The following is a 26,106-nucleotide window of genomic DNA, read 5'->3' on the forward strand; positions in this document are numbered from 1 at the left end:
CGCAGACAGTAGGGCAGTTACCAACGATGATAATGAGACGTTATTCTGCACAAAGCAATGACAGTGGATTTCCAAAGGCCAAACTCGACATTGCTAGGCCAGATTTTCTACTTACTATGAATAAATAATATTGCAGAATGGCTACAAAACATCATCTAAGTTGGCGAGGTCACGACTTCAGGCGGCTGGCCGATTCACAGCAATTACGGACGTCATAAGTAGCAAGAAAACAGTGATCAAACGACGTTTAAAGGAAGACAGATTTACGTGTGCACCGACTAAGACACTAAGTGGTGGCAGAAGCACAGAAAGAAGAAATAATCGCTACTTACCGTCATTGGTACAAATTTCTACTTTGGCAAATGCCAGGATTGTTACTTGGCACGATCTCTTCTCCATTCTTTCACGATCTGAGCATGAAGTCTGTCTCGAATTATGTCACCGTCCACGGAACTTAAACTCTAACTATCCTTGTAGTTTTTTTCTAGCGGAAGTGCGAGAAAATGATCATCTCCTATGAATTCCGGTTTAATAGAACCATCAGGTATTGGTAAGCAATAAAAGTTGTTTCATGTCCCAAAAACTAAAATACGAGTATTATAGTTGACGTGGACCAGACCAGATAAATATCCTTAAAATAGGTTTCTTTAGCCTATTCGTAGTTGGAACGTAATAAATACCCTTGAGACGAAAATGCTTGTCCACAAATCAGGACGGACTTAGCATCACTCGTGCGAAACTCAATTTGCCCTTTTGTCACATGATATCCTGCGAGCCATGGATCATGGACAACAGGCAAATTCCATATTCCTAGATTCCCCTAAGGCGTTTTACGAGGTGCCTCACTACAACTGTTAACATAGTTACTAACAGAGAATAGGTTCACAGATACGTGACTGGCTTGAAGATTTCTTAAATAACGGAACCCACTACGTTTTCCTCGACGGCTAGCGTTCATTAGAGACAAAGGCATCGTCTGCAGTGCTCCAGTGGTGTCTAATAAGGCCGCTCTTTTTCTGTATCCACATAAATGATCTAACAGGCAGGGTGAGCAGCAATCTGTGGCCGTTTGCTGATGACGCTGTGGTGTACGGGAAAGTGTCGAAGTTGAGCGACTGCAGGAAGATACAAAATAACTTAGAAAAAACTTTTATTTTTGTAATGAATGACACGTTCTTCTAACTATAGAAAAACACAAGTTAATGGAGATGAGTAGGAAAGCCATAATGTTGGAATACAACATTAGTAGTATGGTGCGTAAATATTCAAGCTTAACGTTGCAAAGTGATTTGTAATGGAACGATCAGGTATGGACTAATGAGAAAGGCGACTGGTCAACTTCGATTCACTGGGGGAATGTTAGGAAAATTTAGCTCATGTATAAAGAAGATTGCGTATAGAATACTTGGGCGAACCATCCTTGAGAGCAGCTCGACTGTTTGGGATTCGCAGGGTGTCAAATTAAACGAAATCATTGAAGAGGTTCAGAGGTAATCTGTTAGATTTTTTACCAGCAAGTTAGATCAATACCCGAGTATTACGGAGACTCTTGGAGAACTGAAATGGTAATCTCTGGAGGGAAGACGTTCTTTCCGCGGAACACTACTGCGAAAATTTAGAGAGAACTGGCATTTGGAGCTCACTACAGAATGAGTGTACTAACACCAATGTACATTTCGTGTAAGGACCACGAAGATAAAATAAAAAAAAAAATAGAGCCCGTACGGAGGCATAGAAACAGTCGTTTTTCCATCGTTTTTTTGCGACTGGAACAGGAGATGAAATGACTAATAGTGATACAAGGTATCCTCCACCACGCACCACATGGTGGCTTGCAGAGTATTTATGTAGATATGGCCGGGTGAAGTGTTCAGTGCGGTAACATCATTGCAGCCTTTCGGGTCACTGTGTGTGTAATGTTGATAATTTGGAGGACTGTGTTCGACATTCCATGGCGAAGTATCCACTGACTTCATCTTCACGGATGTCAGTATCCATGCTCACAGTGGTGTGTCGATAAAAAGTAGACATTCCCTCATAACTTCGTATTGTACCTCACCGGCGACTAATAACAAATGTTCGATCAGACGAACTGTCATCATAGTTATGCAACTGTCTAGGAGAATTTTTGAGTAATGGATCGGCGAATGTTCAACAGCAGCTAATGTAACATCAGAAAGGGTAATAGGATCTCTAATCCCCTCAAGGCACTGAAACATTTTATCAGAGAGGATGAGCAGTGGTATCACACTGTTCGTTGATGGTGCCATTGTGTTCGGCAAGGCGTCATCGCTGGACCACCGTAAGGAAATACTGAGAAACTTGGACAATATACCCACTTTGTGTACTGGATGTCAGCTGTTTTAAAAAGTCGATAAACGAGTTATAACGCCTGTAAGAAAGACAAGCAGAACGATAGTTGTCTATTACAATAGCAAATATAAGGATCACGTTGACATCAAGTATCCTTCTCGACGTACTGAAGTAAAGTTCCGAGTAGATATGTAAACGTAAACAGTTGTGTTTGTTGCAGACTAGTTCCGTAAAGAACCCGCGCAACGCCCTCGCAAAGCATGTTACATACATGAGGCCACTGTGTGGATATTTCTGGAGAAGTGGGACGTACTCGTGCCTATCTCTAAAAAATTATGTGAGAAGTGTCTCAAACAAGTGCTCATCGTGCACTGCTGGCCTCCGTGTACATAATCAGCACTGATGTGTTACACGGCAAATAACATTTATTCTCTTGAAACGATGCTTCACCGAGTGCAGAGTTATGGTGTTTCTTAAGCTTCTGTATTCTTCCTTGTTGCGGATCTCTCGTCGTATGGCGTAAGCAGACGTGTTGTGGTCACTAAGTGTTCGTCGAGTAACTAAGCAAGAAAATATGGTACCTTAACTACATTGTACTAATCATTGAGACCTAATCATTCGTCCAGGCCTTTCCCTATGTTGGAAGACCTTGTATACGGTACAGGTGACAACAATCTTGTGAAAAGCTCACTCGTTAGTAACTTATTTACAGACCTGAAGCATGCTGAAGGGGAAGTAGGACGACAAGTTTTCCTTTATTCGAATAAATGGTTGGAATTCTGTCTTAAGTTGCATTGAGAAATAGCCTTTATTTATTTGTAGTGACTACTTTCGGACATAATGTCCATTCTCAAACCATCTGGCTTCGTCAGTAATTGAAATACAATGTTCACTGTAACTTGCCTGATCTGTGTTAAACTATTTGCATTGCTATTTGGATTCTCTGCTGTGTCTGTTTCGAACATGTATGCCTGACTGCATTCCAATTACTTACGAAGACGAATGGTTTGAAAGTGGACGCCACTAATAAATATTAATACTTTTTAATACAACTTACAGCGGAATTCCAACCATTTATTTCGGTAATTTATTTGGTGAACTGATTACATAACAAACCAAAGCACACTTTCAACGCGATATCGTTAGGTAGAAATGCCGTCTTACAGTTTAAGTTAGCAGATCTTCTGTCTCTTTCTGCTCAAGTATGAAATATATTCGGAGAGTACGACTTATGAAACTTAACATTAACACGTGGAATTTGTCTCCTTTAAGAGAGTTTAATTAGTTATTGTATGGAGACTATTGATAATGAAGCATGCTTGCAATTAGGTACCTTGGTTTTTGGATGTTCGGAGTTAACAAATTCGCAATTGCGTGGAGAAATATTAAAAAATGTCACATTCTCCACTTCTTTCTGGCTTACGTGTTTCGAATGCAACGCACACACACGTTTTCGCAAGCCCACACGTGGCACTGCTCCTATTACTAGCATATCGGTTAACTAGCAGCTTTCGCATGAAATTCAATGCGGGCGAGGCTAATGTAAGCGTATCGGATGGCTGTACGTTCGCATTAGCATCATGTACGCTGAAATGTGGTAATGGCTCTAGCAGTGATGCCAGTTTCTCTACATTTCAGTACTCCGGAAAGTAAGCATATGGCGACAGTACTGTGATCCGACGTGGCCTTCGGATACATGCTTCGTTTGAAAGTGTCATTAAAATAATGCTACAATGACAAATAGCTGAATTAGGAAGTTTCTTAAATATAGGGACAAGGTCTCTTTCACAAAATTAATAACTAGTTTACAGCTTGAAAGTTTGAGACGATTTCTTTTTCAAAAGTATCAGCAATTACATAGATTTGGACCTACAGTAAATGTGGATTTATACATGAAAGTACACTATATTGCAACTGACGATCACACTATAAATTTTTGTGAGCCACAAACGCAGAAGCATCATAACAGTATCTGGGAGAACTACTTTTTAAGAATCATTTTGTGTTATTCTCTTGTAACATGAGAATGAGGCTTAATTCTTATGCTGCACTGATTTCTGTCGAGTCCGTATCAATATTGTGACTATTATTACTTATTAAGTTTAACACTATTAACCACATTGTAAACCATGTTGGAAGAAGTGGCAATCAGAATAGTTTCCATTGTCCACACTAAAAAGTGTGTTATTTGTTGTACATACTTCAATAAATAGCAACGGAAAAAGTGTATGTTTCTAGACCATGTAAACTGTTTTCCATGAAGATACCTGGCGGGATACCCATTCGATTCTACACAGAGTACGCGAAAGAACTTGCCCCCCTTCTAACAGCCGTGTACCGCAAGTCTCTAGAGGAACGGAAGGTGCCAAATGATTGGAAAAGAGCACAGGTAGTCCCAGTCTTCAAGAAGGATCGTCGAGCAGATGCGCAAAACTATAGACCTATAACTCTGACGTCGATCTGTTGTAGAATTTTAGAACATGTTTTTTGGTCGAATATCATGTCGTTTTTGGAAACCCAGAATCTACTCCGTAGGAATCAACATGGATTCCCGAAACAGCGATCGTGTGAGACCCAACTCGCTTTATTTGTTCATGATGCCCAGAAAATATTAGATACCGGCTCCCAGGTAGATGCTATTTTCCTTGACTTCCGGAAGGCGTTCAATGCAGTTCCACACTGTCGCCTGATAAACAAAGTAAGAGCCTACGGAATATCAGACCAGCTGTGTGGCTGGATTGAAGAGTTTTTAGCAAACAGAACACAGCATGTTGTTATCAATGGGGAGACGTCTACAGAGGTTAAAGTAACCTCTGGCGTGCCACAGGGGAGTGATATGGGATCATTGCTTTTCACAATATATATAAATGACCTAGTAGATAGTGTCGGAAGTTCCATGCGGCTTTTCGCGGATGATGCTGTAGTATACAGAGAAGTTGCAGCATTAGAAAATTGTAGCGAAATGCAGGAAGATCTGCAGCGGATAGGCACTTGGTGCAGGGAGTGGCAACTGACCCTTAACATAGACAAATGTAATGTATTGCGAATACATAAAAAGAAGGATCCTTTATTGTATGATTATATGATAGCGGAACAAACACTGGTAGCAGTTACTTCTGTAAAATATCTGGGAGTATGCCTGCGGAACAATTTGAAGTGGAATGATCATACAAAATTAATTGTTGATAAGGCGGGTACCAGGTTGAGATTCATTGGGAGAGTCCTTAGAAAATGTAGTCCATCACCAAAGGAGGTGGCTTACAAAACACACGTTCGACCTGTACTTGAGTATTGGTCATCAGTGCGGGATCCGTACCAGATCGGGTTGATGGAGGAGATAGAGAAGATACCAAGAAGAGCGGCGCGTTTCGTCACAGGGTTATTTGGTAACCGTGATAGCGTTACGGAGATGTTTAGCAAATTCAAGTGGCAGACTCTGCAAGAGAGGCTCTCTGCATCGCGGTGTAGCTTGCTCGCCAGGTTTCGAGAGGGTGCGTTTCTGGTTGAGGTATCGAATGTATTACTTCTCCCTACTTATACCTCCCGAGGAGATCACGAATGTAAAATCAGAGAGATTCGAGCGCGCACGGAGGCTTTCAGACAGTCGTTCTTCCCGCGAACCATACGCGACTGGAACAGGTAAGGGAGGTAAAGACAGTGGCACGTAAAGTGCCCTTCGCCACACACCGTTGGGTGGCTTGCGGAGTATAAAATGTAGATGTAGAAGAGACGACTGATTTCAACTAATTCCATAACCAGCAAAACTTACTCTGTGAGACGAATATGTAGAAAAATAAAATACAAATAAACGTGATGCCATAGATCTATATATATTATAACATTATCGCCTGTAATTGTATGGAATTTGCTTTACTTTCTGAACCTGATAATCAAAAGCACTAAATGTTTGTAGAAATTAACTATCGGAATTCTGTCGTTGGCGGTAACATTATAAGGAAACTGTGGCCTTTTATATATTTGGTATAATGTCACTAATTTTCGTGGAATTCATGAATGATGATAATAGTTCTAACTTTCATTTACTTTAAAACTGTAAAATAGGGACATCCCATAGTTAGAAATAATTCGCTTGGTGTTTTACTGACTGCGAAAAGAAACGTGAAACGCCCTGCTAAACTCGCAGGACAAGACAGATAGTGTAAATTGCGGAAAGGGGCCAAAATAAGAGGCTGTCAGTTACTCTCGAACATACAACAAAAAAAATTTTTTTAAACACTCAGCTTAATTGGACTTAATTACTGGCTGAAAGCTACTTTAATTTAAAAACGGCTGAAGGCCAATAACTTAAAACGCAAGCATAATCAGAGATTTGAAAGGCAAGCCTTATCGTAAAACAGTTCTTTAGTCAGGCTCAAATAAACAACTTAAATTCAAAATGGCTGAAGACCTAACACTTAAAACTCCAAAATATTAATTTTTTTAAATACCAAAGAGCTTACGTGTAACAGTTCTTTAAACTAGGCTGAAGGCCTTAAGAGTAAAAAAAAAAAAAAAAAAAAAAAAAAAAAAAAAGGCGGTCCACACAAGGGCGCCCAGATGTTCGAGGGTCGGCCTGTAATTCAAACAATAACGCTCGCTTAGGTGAGACAGGCAGTCGGGCCAACCGTTCACGATCCGACGTCAACCCAGCCGACCGACAGTCAGCGGACCAACCGACAAGATAACTTCCACTTCACCCGAGCAGGGCACAACAGGGAGTTCAACGGAGATGTCAAACTACACACCGTGCTGGACAGCAATAGCAAACAAGATGAAGAAACCACACTGCCTGAAATTTACGTCAACAGCCAGCGCAAGTAACCGGAACGTTAACGGCCACAAGGCAGAAGATTCCGCTGGTGCACTTCAATTCAAATAGCCAAATACAGCGAAACTCCACTGCAGGGTGGCTAGAATTTTCCAACTTGGAAACCACGTTGTTGTTCGCGGGAATATCCCAACAGACAACTACGAACTCTAAACGACACAATGGGAACAGTCTTGACTTGCTGGTAGGTTAAATCAAAACTCAACTTCCGTGCGCAGGTTCGGTGAGCCACGGACCTCGTAGCAATGGGAACAGCACCACACTCTGCGACACCGCGCAGAGACCGCCAGCGGGCACCGGCCAAACTACGCCCCGCCGAGAGTTCCTCGCTGCTCCGCGTCAATCGACCGACTGCTGAGAGCCAGTACACCCACAACATTTAAAATAACTGGTCAGTCAAAATCACACAAACTACGCACGGTTTCACAAACACTTGCACGGAGGACTAGACAATGCTAACGGCAGTGACTGTACAATAACAGGGGTGAATCACGAGTCAGCACACGCAGCCAACCCATAAGCGATCGCCGGCCAAAAACACATCGTCTGGCAAGACGACCGACCGACGACCAACCGAAGTCGTCGCCACTCAAATCACGTGTGTCGGCAACCGTCGGGCGAGTCATGGCGGTCGGGACCTAGCTGCTGCTGCGCCCCGACTGTATTTGTGCCGCGTGCCAACTCAAACACTAACAGGTCCCAACTAACACGCAACACACGACGACCGGTAATTAATAGCAGTCCAGTAAAGATAATACTGCAGGGAATATATCGATAAGCGCTGCAGCTGCCGCTGACGGGCAGGCAAGGCAGCAACTCAGTGACACCAGTCATTGAAAATTAACATATGAGGTGGCAGTACGGTAAAAACAAGATGTAAAATAAGAAATGGCACGAACACGAGCCACACACGGCTCAAAACGAACTTTACTTTCGTAATAACCGCACTTAGAAAAATTACGGATATAAATAGATGACTGCAGGTTCTAACGAACGAACATGCAAATAATTGCACACAAAATGGCCTTTGAAATAACCGTGTACCAAACGAAAAGCTTCCGTATTTAATTTCCTCACATTTTATAAATGATATGAATTTTTTTTTTTTTATCCGAAATGAGGAGGGATCTTCAGATAACATAGTCGTAATACGCAGTATTTCTTTTATGCTTTGAGGAAAAGTCTGTCTCCACGTGTAAATACAAGTCACATTTAGTAAAACAGCTCAGCGGCAGTGATCACGGAAGACCTAGTTCCCAACAAGACCTAATCGTAAGAGAACAAAAGCGCAAGAGAGGAGCTAAGGAACAAGAGAGCTATTCACATTCGTACATGTCATTTTACAATACTCCAACAGTGTTATCTATCCGTAGGTTTAATGTCAGTACTAATTACAAGGTTCATGCATCACTGCATTACAATGATGTTTGAATTACTAAAAACTTGTTTCACTTAAACGTACTAAACGCTGTTATGTAGTAATTATTTAGCTTCATATGGGAGAAAATTCGTCAAGTCTGACTGTAACATCATGCTTTACGGCTACATATAAAGACAAGTCGTTGCTTAACATAGTTCCCAAAAATCTCCGAATCTGTTGACCTATTTACTTCAAACTTTTACACGATATTCTAACGAAAATTTGGACGGATTATGCTATACGTTTTTAATGTACATAATGAGACGTGGTATTTACTGGTATCAAGAGAAACATGGAAGGGAGGACCCACCACTGCAACTTTTTTTTCACGCAACCTTTTTATTTAAAATATATGATCATAAGTTTGTTTTCCTTACAAATTAACAAATTTGTGAAATGAATAATATTTTAGAAGAGAAATCAAAACAAGAACAACATGACAATAATTACAAGCGCCCGGACCTGCAGCCCGCCCGTTATCGGGTGATGGTTCAAATGGTTCTGAGCACTATGGGACTGCTGAGATCATCAGTCCCCTAGAACTTGGAATTACTGTAGCGCCTAGAACTGCTCGCCCACTCCGGCCGGCCGTTATCGAGTGAAACAGCGGTGTTTACTACTGCGCTGGACACAGTTTCTCTTATCAAATGCCCTACTGCAACACAGGAAAAAATAAGTAATATTGATGACGAGAGAGTTTCAATTACTCAAACAGCAGTCTTTTTTTTTTTTTTTAATTCGGAAACTGCATGTCGAAAAGTTCGGTATTAAGATGTGCACCTATGCTTAAACGTTAAATTAGGAAACAATTATGCCAATGATTAGGCTTGCTTCAAAGCGAGTAACCTTTTCATTTCAATCAGCAACCAAGGTGCGACTGTGTCCCAACCCGTCCTTTTTGACAATCTTATTCTGACTAAAACCCTGGTGACAGTTGACTGTTAATATGTCAAAAGTTAAATTGCTTCTCAGTTACGGAGGCCGCTCTGAAGGAACGTTTTAAAGCATTACATATAAACACTTAGTACAAGAGATCTCACTCAGCGGAACCACTAGATCCAGTTAAGAATACACCAATAATGACCCGCACTTTCAAATGCAGGAACGCACAGCTTAGTACAACAGGTAGTTCAGATTATCTCAAATGCAATTACAGTCAAGGAACTGAACAGATTAACATCTAAATCTAGTCACAAGACCCCTGTTTGTTTAACGGCAACCTGTGTCTTGGTGCAATTGTTCCGACTGTATTTCTAACCAGGAGCTGATACATTAAAACATTAATGCTCGGGTATAAACTAGAAAGGAAGGGCGATAAAATATCAGCGCAACGGCCAGGGTAAGTGGCTGGGAATCGGAAAACCCAGGTTCGAAGCTCCCAGAAACGTAGCAGATGTTATTCTTTTCGATTGTATTTTTCCATAGCTCAGTTGATAGGAATAGGAGGGTTAATAAGGTAAGTAAATCAGTATGGAAGGATAATAATAAGGTAGGCAAACTAATTTCCCAAGCGCCGTGAGTTAGTAAAGTACTGAACTTTCCAGCCTTGTCACATGATAACAACTCCGAGTAAGAGTGCTGCGAATTCCTCACGAGGGATCACAGATAGCCAACAACGCGACGCTTGTTTACAGTGAGGCACGGGACAGAATATATACGGGGAGAGTTATGTTGCCCCGGTTGCCCCGTCGTCATATCATAGTTGTGAACCTGGAAGAGGGAAGGTGTCCAGCACGAGCCCTATAGAAGTCAATCGGAAAGAGTTGTTTTCCGTCATTAGGCTGCCGCGAACATCGCGGATACATGCAGTGATTTTACCATCGTTAATGCGCCGAATGAAATACGCTTTGTGAATGAATTCAGTGTTCTTCCGTAAGTAACATATGACGAGTACTGTATGTAGTTTGTAGTGATTAGCTCGTCTGTTTATGCCGTAGTAACTACTTATTGTTTGTTGTGTCACATCTTTCAGGTGCATAATCTGAATAATGGAGGATGTACACCCTTCGACTAGCACTGTAATATATAGTTGGGATCCTGTTACCGACGCTGTGTTTCAGTTTGTAAAAGTGTTGCAAGACAGATGAATTATCAGTGCACTACCGGAAGCAGGCAGTTCTGTTTCTCGGCGTTCCAGTTTGATAGGAGCGGCTATCGTCGAGCGATTTTTGGAGCTGACGAACGAAATGACTTTTGTTGATACTGAAGTACTGTACCATGAAGACGAAGCAGAAGGTGATTCAGTGGAAGATATCCCGACTAGTGAATCGTAAAATGGTCATAACACTTTGGAAATCTCCACGTCACTGGGAATATGTGCTTCATCTGTTCCCGATGTGTATTACGAACCGGTTACTAAACGATTGAACCTCGGCGATATTGCGTTCAATAGATGTTATTGGTGCCGTGAGTATATTTGTTTTTAACGTTTATATGGCAAGTACCATCCATCTAGTTGTTCGACGAAAAGTGGGGACACGTAACAGTGACTGGAAGAGCCAGTGTAAAGTTACCTGGAGTAACATTTTAGTTATTTCCTATCATAAGAGATTTGAGAAATTTATTTGCCTACCTTATTATTATCATTCCTTATTGATTAGCTTACCTTTTTAACCCTTTTATCTCTATAAATTGAGATATGGAAAAATACAAATGAAAAGAGAAACATCCGCTGGGTTTCTTCGAAATTCGAACCCGGGTTTTCCGATTCCCGGCCAGTTACCCTGGCCGCTGCGCTATCGGTGCTATGGCGAAACACGTTTGCCATGTGGGTACAAATGCGGCACTTGTAAAAGTTTCTTACCTCGATTTCTGGAAAAGTATGCGTTTGCGGACCCCATACCTGATGATAAAAGATGCTCTATTTCCAATTATCTATCGATCACGTCAATTGTGAGTCGATTGCTCGTCATAATCTTTAGGGATGATTTTCTCAAAAACGCCTGGGTATTGACCCAAAATATCTTAGATTCCTACGTTTTAGGTTGTACACAAGCGACCTGCCAAATTTGAGCCGAATCGGTTGGCCGTGTCTGAGGCCTTCGCCTTATGAGTGGTGCCGTTGATAGCCAAGAAGAAGGGGGCAGCCAGGCCATGAGCGGTCGTCCGACACGAATGTTGCCAACCAAGCGACAGAATGTCGGCCAGCTGCTTAGAGGCTGACCCTCGTGAAGTGCTCCAGTATCCTTATTCTGCGCAGGCCCTCCTTTCGTAGCTCGTGGCTTCGGCCGCGCGGACCTCGTGACCGCCTGTTGTCGCGACACTATAGCCAATCCCCAAACTTGGCGCATCCTTCTCGTTTTTTTTTCCTTTATTGATTTTCGATTCCCCCCCCCCCCCCCTCCCAGAGGGGGTGGGTGGGGGGGGGCAGGCTAACAGCAGCTTAATACGCCGCTCTACAGCCGAGAGAAGAGTTAAACAACACGATGGTGAGATAACAAACAATAAAAAAGCGATAAAACGGTGACTTTGTTAATAATGGCCGGAGGTTGTGGAATTTAAAATATAAAAAGATGTTGGCGACGATGCGAATGAAGACACAGTAAGTAGACAGGCACAATTAAAAAACGCGGCGACACTGTTCGCACGAGATAAAAGAACACAGCTAGCGACAGTGTGGTGGCTGCTCGCAACACTGACAGGGGACGCACAACACTGAATACTCACTTAAAACAGCGCTATAGAGGCGACACGGCGGCAGACAGGGGCGGGGGGAGGAGCCAGATCGATGGGGGGGGGGGGGGGGGAAGGGGTGAGACTCGAGGGAAGGGGGGGGGGAAGATGGAGGAAGAGGACATAGAAAAAGGGGGTCAGAGCAGATGCGAGAAGGAGTAGGGATCCTTCTCAGGCCAGCGAACCCGTATATATATCGGCAAGCAAAGAGCTTCTGAGGACACAACCACACAGATACCAACTCTTGCTCGTAGATATAGGCAACGTGGCCGGAGGGCGAAAGCGTCGTGACAAGAGGCGGTCACGAGGTCCGAGCGGCTGAAGCAAGGAGGGCCTGCGCAGAGTAAGGATACCGGAGTACTTCAACAGGGTCAGCGTCGACTCTAAGCAGCTGGCCGACATTCAGTCGGTTGGTTGGCAATGTTCGTGTCGGACGACCGTTCGTGGTCTGGCTGCCCGCTTCTTCGTTGCTATCATCGGCACCATTCAGTAACGGCTGCGACGCACCGTGGATCCATGGCACTGCTTGCTGATAAAGTGGAGTAGCATAATGTAATCCTACCGTTGAGCTAGTCTTGCCAGTCTACTAACTTAATGGCGCCACGGGTTATATAGTGTTTAAATATACACCTAATCGTTAAACGTTGTTAGCAAAAATCGCGAAACGTTTACAGCAGATTTTTACATGATCCTCTATCAAACATTAAGATGGACATATGCCACACATTTTTTAAACAAGAATGTACATGTTTTTCTGCTAAAACTGGCTATGAGAAAGAAAATGCCGTGCTGTACTCTGCTGTGAAACGCCCGGTTTTGTTGTCTTCCTCGCAGTCAGTGCTCCCGAAAACAGGAAAGTTATTTTTATGGCTTATCGGCTTTTGATTAGAATAATTATTGGAAAACTGAATTTTCAACGACAATGAACAAGGCTCAAGATCAGAGTGTGTGAGGAAAGAGGAGATCGACAGAGGGGAGAGGGAGAGGAAATGGACACAGAGAGGGGGGAGGGGGCTACGGGCAGAGACAGAGATAGATAGAGAGAGAGAGAGAGAGAGAGAGAGAGAGAGAGGGAAAGAGAGAGGAAACATATATACACTTCCAATACATGTGGCAAAGCATTGCCGGGTTCACTAGTACAACATAAACACAGATCTAAACAAAGAACTTTTATTGGAGTCCAAACTTGAAGGAAGCGAAGCGGACAAATATGTGGCAGATGGCAGTACCAGAAACGCACGAAACAGTGTATGGCGTTAATAAAATTTTGCGATTTGGACGGAAGATTGGTTTGTACTTTAGCACAAAACGAACACAACTAATACAGATAGTGGCTATCCCAGTGAGCTGTATAGACACACAAAAATATATGATACCTTGATTGGCGGTTCGTAGGGAGTCAATGGCGTTCCCACTGTAAAATCGGCCTCACCCCAACAGGAGCTGGTGGGGAGCGTAGTAGTAACGTCTCAGAGTAAACTCTACATGACTTTAGTGATGGGCACTTGTCCAACAACCGTATTGAGAACAATAATGACAAGCGCCATTTACAAAACGCTTAGCTGTGTAGTTGCTGCGTAGCTCCAACGACCTAGGGAAAGCTGCTGTTAGAAGGGGAGGTGGTTCGTTCGTGTATGTCCGGTGTCTGTGTGTTTTTGTAAGAGGTGAGATATTTCTGAACGTATGTGTGGATCCCTTAGAGATGTTTGTAATATTATGGTCTGGAACAGAGGCTTGCGTCTCGTCATTATAGACTGTGAGTGTATCCACATACTGAGCGTCCGCCTTGATTTGTTTTATTTGTTTTTATTGTTTTATCTGACCTGCAAGATTGGTGCCATCAGGCCGTCTCTTACTTCTAATCACGCATCCTACATATTTTACATATTCACTACTGGCCTTCAAATTGCTACACCACGAAGACAGGAAGAAGATGCTATGATATGCAAATGATTAGCGTTTCAAAGCATTCACACAAGGTTGGCGCCGGTGGTGACACCTACAATGTGCTGACATGCCCAAAGTTTCCAACCGATTTCTCATACACAAACAGCAGTTGACCGGCGTTGCCTGCTGAAATGTTGTGATGCCACGTTTCCGACTTTGATAAAGGTCGGATTGTAGCCTACTGCGATTGCGGTTTATCGTATCGCAACATTGCTGCTCGCGTTGGTCGAGATCCAATGACTGTTAGGAGAATATGCAATCGGTGGGTTCAGGAGGGTAATAAGGAACGCCGTGCTGGATCCCAACGGCCTTGTATCACTAGCAATCGAGATGACAGGTATCTCGTCCGCATGCCTGTAACGGATCGTGCAGCCACGTCTCGATCCCTGAGTCAACAGATGGGGACGTTTGCAAGACAACCATCTGCACGAACAGTTCGGCGACGTTTGCAGCAGCATAGACTATCAGCTAGGAGACCATGGCTGCGGTTACCCTTGCTGCTGCATCACACACAGGAGCGCCTGCGATGGTGTACCCAACGACGAACCTGGGCGCACGAATGGCAAAACATTTTTTTGGATAAATCCAGGTTCTGTTTACAGCATCATCATGGCCACATCCGTGTTTGGTGACATCGCGGTGAACGCACATTGGAAGCGTGTATTCGTCATCGCCATACTGGCGTATTAACTGGCGTCGTAGTATGGGGTGCTATTGGTTACACGTCTCAGTCACCTCTTGTTCGCATTGACGGCACTTTGAACAGTGGACGTTACATTTCAGATGTGTTACGACCCGTGGCTCTACCCTTCATTCGATCCCTGGGAAACCCTACATTTCAGCAGGATAATGTACGACCGCATGTTGCAGGTCCTGTACGGGCCTTTCTGGATACAATAAATGTTCTACTGCTGCCCTGGCCAGCACATTCTCCAGATCTCTCACCAATTGAAAACGTATGGTCAATGGTGACCGAGCAACTGGCTTGTCACAATACGCCAGTGACTACTCTTGATGAACTGTGGTATCGTGTTGAAGCTGCATGGGCAGCTGTACGTGCACACGCCATCCAAGCTCTGTTTGACTCAATGCCGAGGTGTATCAAGGCCGTTATTACGGCCAGAGGTGGATGTTGTGGGTACTGATTTCTCAGGATCTATGCGCCCAAACTGCGTGAAAATGTAATCACATGTCAGTTCTAGTATAATATATTTGTCCAATGAATACCCGTTTATCATTTGCATTTCTTCTTGGTGTAGCAATTTTAATGGCCGGTAGTGTAGTACGCCAGTTAAAAGGTACATCTAATATACTGCAGAATACTGTTAGTAAGGAAGAACTGACTTTATTATTAACTGTCGCTTACAAATTTTCCTCAATATGACCACTACTGGCGAGGTGCTGCAACCTAAAACGGCGTGATCAACAGCTGCTCGCAGCAGTTCTGGTGCAATATGAGAAAAGTGTTCCTGCAAACTAGTCATGAGATCAGGTAGAGGCTGAACTTGTCCCTGGCAAACGTGTTCTATGCATATCCCCAGAGCCAGTAGTCATATGGGTTCAGATTAGGTTATGTTACAGATGGTGTATCTGGTAAACCTTTGGAAATAACATGTTCGCGAAAGATTGCATTGGGTGATCGACATAGCGTGTTACCCCATACCACATGAAAGCAGTGGTGTCCACACAGTTGCACTCTTCCAAAGCAGCAACGCGGAGTAGCCAAATGGTCAGAGTCGCCTTGCCAAGGTTCTCGCGGCTCCCTCCGTCGAATGTTCGAGTCCTCCCTCGGGCATGTGTGTGTGTGTGTGTGTGTGTGTGTGTGTGTGTGTGTGTGTGTGTTGCCCTTAGCGTAAGTTAATTTCAGTTACATTAAGTAGTGTGTAAGCCTAGAGACCGATGACCTCAGCAGTTCGGTCGCATACGAACTTACCAAAAATTTCCAAATTTCTTCCTAAGTAGGAATCACATGTTGTACAAGGAGGTCTCGATAAAGCGCAGACGTCACGGCACACCTGACAGGGTGGGTGAATTGTCTTCAAAGAAGAACGGACCAAGACTAAAGGTGCTTGTGAATCCACACCATAGAGTCATATACGGCGACTGCAGTGGCTCATCGTGCACAACACGCGGTTTAACAGTGCCCAAAATGTGACAATTCTGTGTATTCATTGCACCCTGTAATGCCCCGTCACTCCTTAGAATATTGCTCGTCCCCCTGTCATTTACTTCGATCCGTTCCAGAGCAAACTCAGAACGTTGTTGTGGATCGCAAGGTTTCTGTTGATGCATCGTCTGGGTCTTGTAGGGGTACCAGTGTGAAATAGACCCAGAAACTTTCCGTACAGTGTATACTCGTGATACAGCACGAGAGTAGGCGCTACCCCGCGCACGTGCCGCATGGTCAGTTACAGCAACAGCAACCTCGTCAATAACTTCCATCGAGATAGGACGCCTTCCTTTGCCAGATGCCACGGTATGCTCACCCGTGGTTTCGAACTTAATTATTCTTTAAAGCATTTGATACGACATTTCAGTCGATAATAGTCTCTCAGTGCACCACTGTAATTACTGCCGTTCACATCATATAGTATTACTAGCGGCGCACGCTCTTCTCGATACCCACATTATTAAATTTTTAGATAACATAGTTGTATGGAGATAAACGGCGATTGATTTACTTATAATCAATTATTCAAAATGACAGTCACATTCGCATTATTTATTTTGTCGCCAACCGGTTTAAGCTCATGCAGAGAGCCAACCATGCATAGTTACCAGCCGTGCACAGGCAGGGTGACAACTCCAGCGAGCGACCAAATGGGCATAAAAATACGTTTATGTATGTAACTTTGACTAACTGCTTGTAGATTACGTACATGATTACTTACTAATATTATAACTTTACAGTGTAAATTGCCCTGAAGATGATCCCATCGCGGGTTGATACCGGTTGGCGGCAAAATGAATAATGCGAGTGTGACTATTATTTTGAATAATTGACCCATATTATTCACTCACTTTATGGCTTGTCGAATGACAGCGTGGATGTCATACCGTCATACAGGCAGCGTACAGCATCAGATCTGCACCTAGTCCTGCGTATATCGGTTCCGCGTTAACGCATTAGCTTATTTACCCAGTTTCGGTGTCATACGATAATTACAACCCACACTGAACGTCTGTGAGTAACTGCACTTTAATTACAACCATCCGGTACTACAGCTTCTTCTTAAATGCAAGAGGGCACTAAATTGCACACAACGTGCTGGGCAGGATACTAGATAAGTGAGATCTGTTTCGATTATGAAGAGATGGCAGGTATTTTCTCTCTTAAGGGAAATATTGGGGTGTTTGCTCAGTGAGGAGCCGATGAAGTAGACATTGCGTGTGACAGTCACGTAGCTTGTCTGGCCGCATCCAGCCTAACTGAGCGAATGTCGCACTGACATGGTCAATTAGAGGGATGCTGCAGGTGCAACGCACACAGGTATCCATGGCTAGTTTTAACTTCTGGTGTGTTTACTACTCGTGCCGTTTTAAATTACACAGCAATAGTGGAGGTTCGGTGGAACGAGTAACTGCACGGGTTCGCGTTTCAAATCCTGCACACCCTGCGGAGCCGGCCGGTGTGGCCGAGCGGTTCTTCTAGGCGCTACGGACTGGAACCGCGCGACCGCTACGGTCGCAGGTTCGAATCCTGCCTCGGGCATGGGTGTGTTTGATGTCCTTAGGTTAGTTAGGTTTAAGTAGTTCTAAGTTCTAGGGGACTGATGACCTCAGATGTTAAGTCCCATAGTGCTCAGAGCCATTTGTACCATCCTGCGGAAAAACGTCCCGAAGTTTTTTGAGGGCATGAAGGCAAGCAGAACTTTCGTGCAGTTGCGGTATTTCATGGCCAGTTGACATGCGCATCCAAAGTTAAGCCCAAGTTCTCCACTGTATGATTTACTCACGTGAAAATAATCTATTGTACTAGCATCTGTGTGTGTGTGTGTGTGTGAGGCAGAGATAGATATAGATAGATAAAGAAAGAGAGAGAGAGAGAGAGAAAGAAATAGAAATGGAGGGAAGGAGACAAGACAGGCGTGTATATTAGCACGCATACATGGGGCATGCACAGTGTGTTGATGGTTTTGCGGGTGGCGTGGTTGTTTTTGATATAGAACACTGAGCAATTTGTAACTGGTGATGTACCGGTACGTTCGTTACTCTCAATAGGATGACATCTGAAGATGCAGTGAAATGATACGATCGACTATTACTGACGCTGACTGTCGGGCATGCTGCCCTAACTGTAACTTCCTCTCGATATCTCCAGATGAATAATGGCTGACTTGGATGACAATATCTTCTTGACTGTGGCGGCATCAAAGAACGTAAACTCAAGTAGGTATTTTAGCAAGGAAGTGTTTGCAGAATTTGGCTCGGGGGAAAAGGCCACAAACCAGTAACATATACAAGAAGTCCATTATACTTTTGCATATAGAAAACCATAAATACAAATTACGTGAGGAAGCCTTTACAGACTAGAGCAGCACCAATACGCAGAGCCGGATTTTCCATAGTAATCACGTGTCCTCCGAAGCGTTCTAAATTTATAACAGCAGAAAATCAAAATATTAGTACTAATTCGTCCAGCCCCTAGGGAGTTCTGATTGGTAAGAAGCGCGGGAAACAAGTTTAAGAGAATGAAGAAAGACATTATTCGACCATGAGAGTGAACGAAATTCGAATGCAAAGGGCAGCATGTGCGGCAGCCATGACCAAAGTAGCTTTGGCGTGTATTGTGTAGCCGCCTAACAAAACAGACTGGGTCCGCGCCTTCAGGGATTCCCGTTTCAGTACCCGAGGCATCTCTGTAATACTTGCGTGTCGTTTGAGCCTACCACTAACAAATATAGCTGCCCGTCTCTGAATTGTTTCGATACCTCCCTTCAGTCCGACCTGCTGCGGATCCCAAAACTCGAGTAATACTCAAGAATAGGAAGCACTACTGTCCTATATGCAATCTCCTTTGCAGACGAACCACACTTTCCTAAAATTCTCTACCACAATTCTCACATGCTTCATTCACTTGTTATCGCGTTCCAGAGCTACGCCCAGATATTTAACGACGTGACTGTGTCAAGCAGGACACTAATAATGCAGCATCCGAACGTTACAAGTTTGTTTTCCTACTCATCCGCATTAACGTATATTTTTCTACATTTAGAGCTATGTAAGGTAGTGCCACTGTTCCGCGCCAGTTTTCTCAGTCCACCCAATATCAAACGCCATGGACGAGATCCGGTATCAGAGTGGACTGGAGAAAAAGTCTCCTGTTCTTTTACTGCTTAGTGGTGTGACTCCACCAGTAAAACAGTCCCTGCAGTCAACCGTACAGGGAAGGCTGTGGTGACCTCTCCTGTGCTGACCTGTGCTGAAATCTGGTTATTCGGTTATCCATTCTAAACCGATGACACTAAAGCACACCGGGGAAAAGTGTCATCTTCCGTGCCGGCATGGCTACAATGCCAGTTTGAAGTAAACTGCTCTTTTTTTTTTTTTGTTTTTTTTTTTGTTTTTTTTTTTTTTTTTTTTTTTTTTTTGAACGGTCCACCAGCTTTAGAATGATTTGTAATAATATGCTTTGCGTGTATCAAAATTATGCTGACCTTACCATCCAATGCTCCTATAGTTAAGTAGGACATCGGTAAATATGAAATCCCGAGCAAAATATGTATTACTGGAGAAATTTACAACTTATTTCTAAATCTACATGATTACTCTGCAATTCACATTTAAGTGCTTGGCAGAGGTTTCATTGAACCACAATCATACTATGTCTCTACTATTCCACTCCCGAACAGCGCGCGGGAAAAACGAACACCTAAACCTTTCTGTTCGAGCTCTTATTTCTCTTATTTTATTTTGATGATCATTCCTACCTATGTAGGTTGGGCTCAACAAAATATTTTCTCATTCGGAAGGGAAAGTTGGTGACTGAAATTTCGTAAATAGATCTCGCCGCGACGAAAAACGTCTTTGTTTTAATGACTCCCATCCCAACTCGCGTATCATATCTGCCACACTCTCTCCCCTATTACGTGATAATACAAAACGAGCTGCCCTTTTTTCCACCCTTTCGACGTCCTCAGTCAATCCCACCTGGTAAGGATCCCACACCGCGCAGCAATATTCTAACAGAGGTCGAACGAGTATAGTGTAAGCTGTCTCTTTAGTGGACTTGTTGCATCTCCTAAGTGTCCTGCCAATGAAACGCAGCCTTTGGCTCGCCTTCCCCACAATATTATCTATGTGGTCTTTCCAACTGAAGTTGTTCGTAATTTTAACACTCAGGTACTTAGTTGAATTGACAGCCTTGAGAATTGTACTATTTATCGAGTAATCGAATTCCAACGGATTTCTTTTGGAACTCATGTGGATCACCTCACACTTTTCGTTATTTAGCGTCAACTGCCACCTGCCACACCATACAGCAATCTTTTCTAAATCGCTTTGCAACTGGTACTGGTCTTCGGATGACCTTACTAGACGGTAAATTACAGCATCATCTACGAACAACCTAAGAGAACTGCTCAGATTGTCAGCCAGGTCATTTATATAGATCAGGAACAGTAGAGGTCCCAGGACGCTTCCCTGGGGAACACCTGATATCACTCCAGTTTTACTCGATGATTTGCCGTCTATTACTACTATTATTATTTAATATGTAGGTAGTCGACACGTGACTGTGCTTGATAGATTTATAATTTCCCGTACTGTACGAATATGTGATTGGATTTGATACCGGCAGAACAATATCTTTATGAGAACTGCACAAAACTTTCTGGCCGAGGATAGAATCATTTCCGAAACGGCAGTTTTCGTAGGGTCGGCGTGGTTACAATCGGATGTGGCAACGTTAGTTTGAAGGGGGTGGCCAGATGCCCTTCCTGCCGCTACTCCATACCCCCCAGGACGGAACCAGTGTACCCCAACTGTCTGCGTCATGTGTAATGCATGAAATAGTGCGAATGTGTTTCAAATGTCTGCAGATAAAGTAACTAAGGCGGGACGTCGGGACCAGCCCAGTATTGACCTAGTGGGATGTGGAAAATCGCCTAAAAACCACATCCAGGCTGGCCGGCTCACCGACCCTCGTCGTTAATTCGCTGGGCAGATTCAATCTAGGGCCAGCGCGCCTACATCACTCCAAGAAGGAGTGCATTAGCGCTCTCGGATAACCTGGCGGGTCATGTTAAAGTATATTGTGCAAGGCAAAATGGCACTTTTCAAAACCTGCTCGAGGGAATTGCGGTGTACTACAGGGCTTAGATGACAGCGGTGAACAATGGCTGTGAAGCTGTGTACGGACTAAAAGACGAGCAGCTGTCGAGCAACGTACCACCCAGATGACCCAAAGGCCACCAGCAGTGTCGCCTCAACAAACGTTCACCGAACGTTTCTGAGTTTGGGCCTCCGCAGCAGGCACCTTACTTGATTCATGCCACCGTGCTATGTGCCTATTCATCAGCGACTACGGCTGGAATTTGCACGCCAGTACCACAACTTGACGTCCACTGAGCGGCGACAGGTGGCCTTTCCAGATGAATCACTTTCTACGCTCCATTGGACAGATGGCGGTTTGAGAGCCTGCAACAAATGTCGGAAGATTCCAGGCCGGAGGAAGCTGCATTATGGTCCAGGGAATGTTTTTGTGCCATTCTCTGGGTGAACTCGCATTCTGAAAGGCACAGTGGATCAGCAAATGCATCTATCCTTGGGGACGATATCTACCGCTACATGCAGTTGTTTTCCTCCGTAAGATCGCATCTACTAACAGGTCAACCGAACGTGTCACACAGCTTACAGCGTACGTGAGAGATTCGAAGAGCACCGGGATGAACCGGGATGAATTTGGTCTTCTCCCCCTGGTCACAATACACCCAGTATTTAAACCTGACCGAGAATCTGTGGGACGACCTCGATCAGGATGTTGGCGCCATGGATTCTCAGCTGAGAAACCTAGCACAACTGTCCCCGGCGCTGGAGTCAGCATGGCTCCACATCCCTGTCGATACCTTTAGGAACCTCACTGACACTCTTCTTGCAAATCTCGCAGCTGGCCGCGCTGCGAAAGGTAGTTAATCAGGATGTTGACAGGTAGCCACAGTAATGTGCATTTCTAATTGTCAAATTGGGAACAAATTGACACTGTGTTCTAAATCTGACACAAAAATCCTACAGTAGAAGAAAGTAGGCTTATTAATGGGCCTAACTGGTTCATAGCAAAACAGAAACAATGGTACGTCTCTATTTGCGATGTTTTTACTAACCTAAAGTGTCTTACTAAGAGTAAAGTATGTCTCCTCTATGTAACTGTAAGTGAAAATGAGAGCTGTACTGAAGCTACTAGTGCAACATTTAACAGGTATCGCCAAATGATAATTTGTTGTTATGAATCTGAATACTTGTTAATGAGCGGGTAAGCTGGAATGAGACACTTGGTGTCATACTCAATACATACCCACGACAGAAAGTATGCGAGAAGGAATTTGGTTTCCTTTAGTGTCAGTTTATTCCACGACGTGAGTGTCGACATGAAAAAATAATGAAAAAAAGTTCAGTACACACAATTTACAACAACTATAATTGAATCAAAGTGACAAACTTAGTTTCGAAATTCTACGGCTCGCAGGTACTTACGAGTCGAGTGTTGTCTCTAAACAGGTACATTTCTAAAGTCCTCAACAAAAGTGTGCGAGTGGCACAAAGAATGTTGCCAAAGTGGGGTGGGGGTGTCTTAGAGGCATTTTTGCCTTTTATTCAAGCACATGTTGATGCCGTCGAAGTCGTTATAGTCCCCTCCCTACCCCCCCCCCCCCTCCCCATCCTTTCCCCCTCAGCTGCGTTTTAATCACGCACATGTTGATGTCGCACACCCTCCCTCCGTGATTACCCCAAAGGACGGCGCTTAACAAGATGGCTGTCACAACATTAAAACACTTTGCTGCTTTGGATCACGTTCAAATTTCGTCGAATGATTTTAAACAGTCGCTACTAATGATTTCACCCTCTAAAGCAGAGCAAAAATAGCGGTTGTACTACACTCCAAAGGTATCAGGTCACGTTCAATGGAGTTGCAGCTCCCCGATGTCCCTAGAGAAGCGCTATATCGTCCTATGGATCTCAGCAGTGTCAAAGGTTGTCAGTAACGTCGTCTCTGAAAGGTTTCTCACAGACACCCATAAGAAAAGGTATGAATTCAACGCTGGGCGTCGCTGTACTGATCTCCATCACAACAGAGGCGCCGATGGAATGTATGGTTAAGGAAAGTGGGACACCGTGACGACCTTTCATCGTGTGACACGGTGCACGGTGGCGCTGGGCAGAATTTTGGAAACATTTTATGACATTGTGACCTCATTAACGCATCTTACACCTCACAAGAACTTTTGAGGTCCGGCCACACATGTTGACATCTTGCATTTTGTTGAGTCCCCGAGCCAGAGAGTGACGACGCAGGAGGTCACGTTTTTACACCATTACAGAGTAATTTTGTAGGCACTTTGAGCCAGGTTTCAAACTTCTACCTCTTATCAGGGGAAAACAACGTGCCTTGAAAAAAGTGACTTTTTAATTCTTTTGTGCAGTGTACTTCTTGTTGAGGTAGACCATGGGCGATATTTGAGCCGAATTAGACGAGAAATTGATTTAAAAGTTTACATTTTAAATCAGTTTGTACCAAGTAATACAGTATTTCGTACAGCTCGTTTTTGCGCCCTAAAGCAAAGCAAAACCAAACCAAACCACTCTCCTTGTTTTGCATTCGTCGATGTTCACCTTATATCCTCCTTTCAGGACACTGTCGATTCCGTTCTACTGCTCTTCCAAGTCCTCCATTGTCAATCACTGAATTTCAATGTCATCGGCCAACCTTAGGGCCCACTCCCAATTATCTCGCAAGCGGCCCATTTGTACATCGAGGTTTACTGGGATATTTTTGCATCTGTTACCGTAAAGAGAGCAGTTGCTGACAGGTGTGAATATTAACAAAATATCAATTTAATAAGTGGTGGTTGCAAAATACTAACACGAATTCTCTACAGAAGAATGGAAAAACTTGTAGAAATCGACTTCGGGGAAGATAAGTTTGGATTACGGAGAAATTGCGATTTAATACTGACACAGCAACTTATCGTAGATGGTAGGTTAAGGAAAGATAAACCTACATTTATAGATTTGTAGACTTAAAGAAAGCATTAGACAGTATTGACTGCAATACTCTCTTCGCAATTCTGAAGGTAGCCAGGGTAACATACAGAGAGCGAAAGGCTGTTTACAACTTGCACAGAAACCACACGGCTGTTATAACAGACGAGGAGCATGAAAGGGAAGCAGTGGTTGAGAAGGAAGTGAGGCAAGATTGTAGCCTATCCCCAATATTATCCATTCTGTACATTGAACAAGCAGTAAAGGAAACAATAGAAAAATTTGGAGCTGGAAGGAGAAATAAAAACTTTAAGGTTGGCCGATGACATTGTAATTCAGTGATTGACAGTGGAGGACCTGGAAGAGCAGTAGAACGGAATCGACAGTGTCTTGAAAGGAGGATATAAGATGAACATCGACGAATGCTAAACAAGGAGAATGGTTTGATTTGGTTTGGTTTTGCTTTAGGGAGCAGAAACAACTGGGGTCATACGCGCCCAAGTTAAACTATAGAACACGAAGAAAGAGAGTAGTTAAAAAACGACTACACGTCAGTCCCAATTGACATAATAGAAGACAGCTAAAAACAGGCATGTGGGAAAAAGCTAAAAAAGACACCTTACAGAAAAGGCGGTCCAACACTAAAAATTAAATGGCATTCGCCATATTGCTTTGGCGGATAAAAAGTAAGACGCAGCTGACAGCCCGCGCATCATTTGCTGAAACGGCCGATAAATCAGACGGCAAACCCACACGGGTACGTAAAAGGTTAAAAAATGGGAATTCCATCAGGAAGTGGCGGACAGTTAAAACTTGAGCGCAATGTGTACAAAGTGGTGGCGTAGCGCACGCAGCAAATGACGATGGCTAAAAATGCAGTGCCCAATACGCAGCCGAGTTAAAATAACCTCTTCCCGGTGGGAGGGCCGAGAGGAGGTTGCCCAAGGCACTGGAAGAGGCTTAATAGGCCGGAGCTTATTCCCGTGAAGGGAGGACCATTGGCGATGCCAAAGGGACACCTCCTGACAGACGGTAACACAGAGATCATCGGAAGGAATATAGGTACTCGCGGGCTGAGGTACGAGGTCTGCAGCTTTGGCAGCAGTGTCAGCAGCCTAGTTTCCTGGCATACCGACATGACCAGGAACTAAAAGAAACATCTCACAGGCTCCACCAAGATGAGCAGTTGACAGTTTTTCTAGACCCGCTGCGCTAAGGGATGAGTGGTGTACAGCGCACATAGACTTTGAAGGGGACTGAGTGAGTCTGAGCAGAGGACACAATTGAAAAGGCAGTGTCGCTAGATGTACTCCATGGCCTGATACAAGGTGAAGAACTCGGCTGTAAATACTGAGGAATGTGCCGGAAGTTGATATCGAAAGACACGGGTGCCAGTGACGAAGGCACCCCCGACCCCACATTCAGTCCGAGAACCATCAGTGTATACAGAGGTACTATCGCGAAGTTCCTTCCGAAGGTCAACTTCGGAACGCCGCACTGGAAATCCACACTGTCCATTCGTCAGTAAATTGCGAAATTCGAGCCACCATACCAGCCGGGGATGAGTCAGAAGTTCCATCACCTTACAAACGTAGCTGGTCAGAGAGATGGGGCGATAGCTAGAATGAAAGTTTCTGTCCTTACCGGGCTTAGGTATGGGTATGGCTGTGGTTTCACGCCAGCGCCCGGGAAATGTGCCCTCTGCCAAGATGCGATTGTACATGTTAAG

Source organism: Schistocerca americana, chromosome 1, assembly GCF_021461395.2.
Source record: "Schistocerca americana isolate TAMUIC-IGC-003095 chromosome 1, iqSchAmer2.1, whole genome shotgun sequence".
Classification (NCBI taxonomy): domain Eukaryota; kingdom Metazoa; phylum Arthropoda; class Insecta; order Orthoptera; family Acrididae; genus Schistocerca; species Schistocerca americana.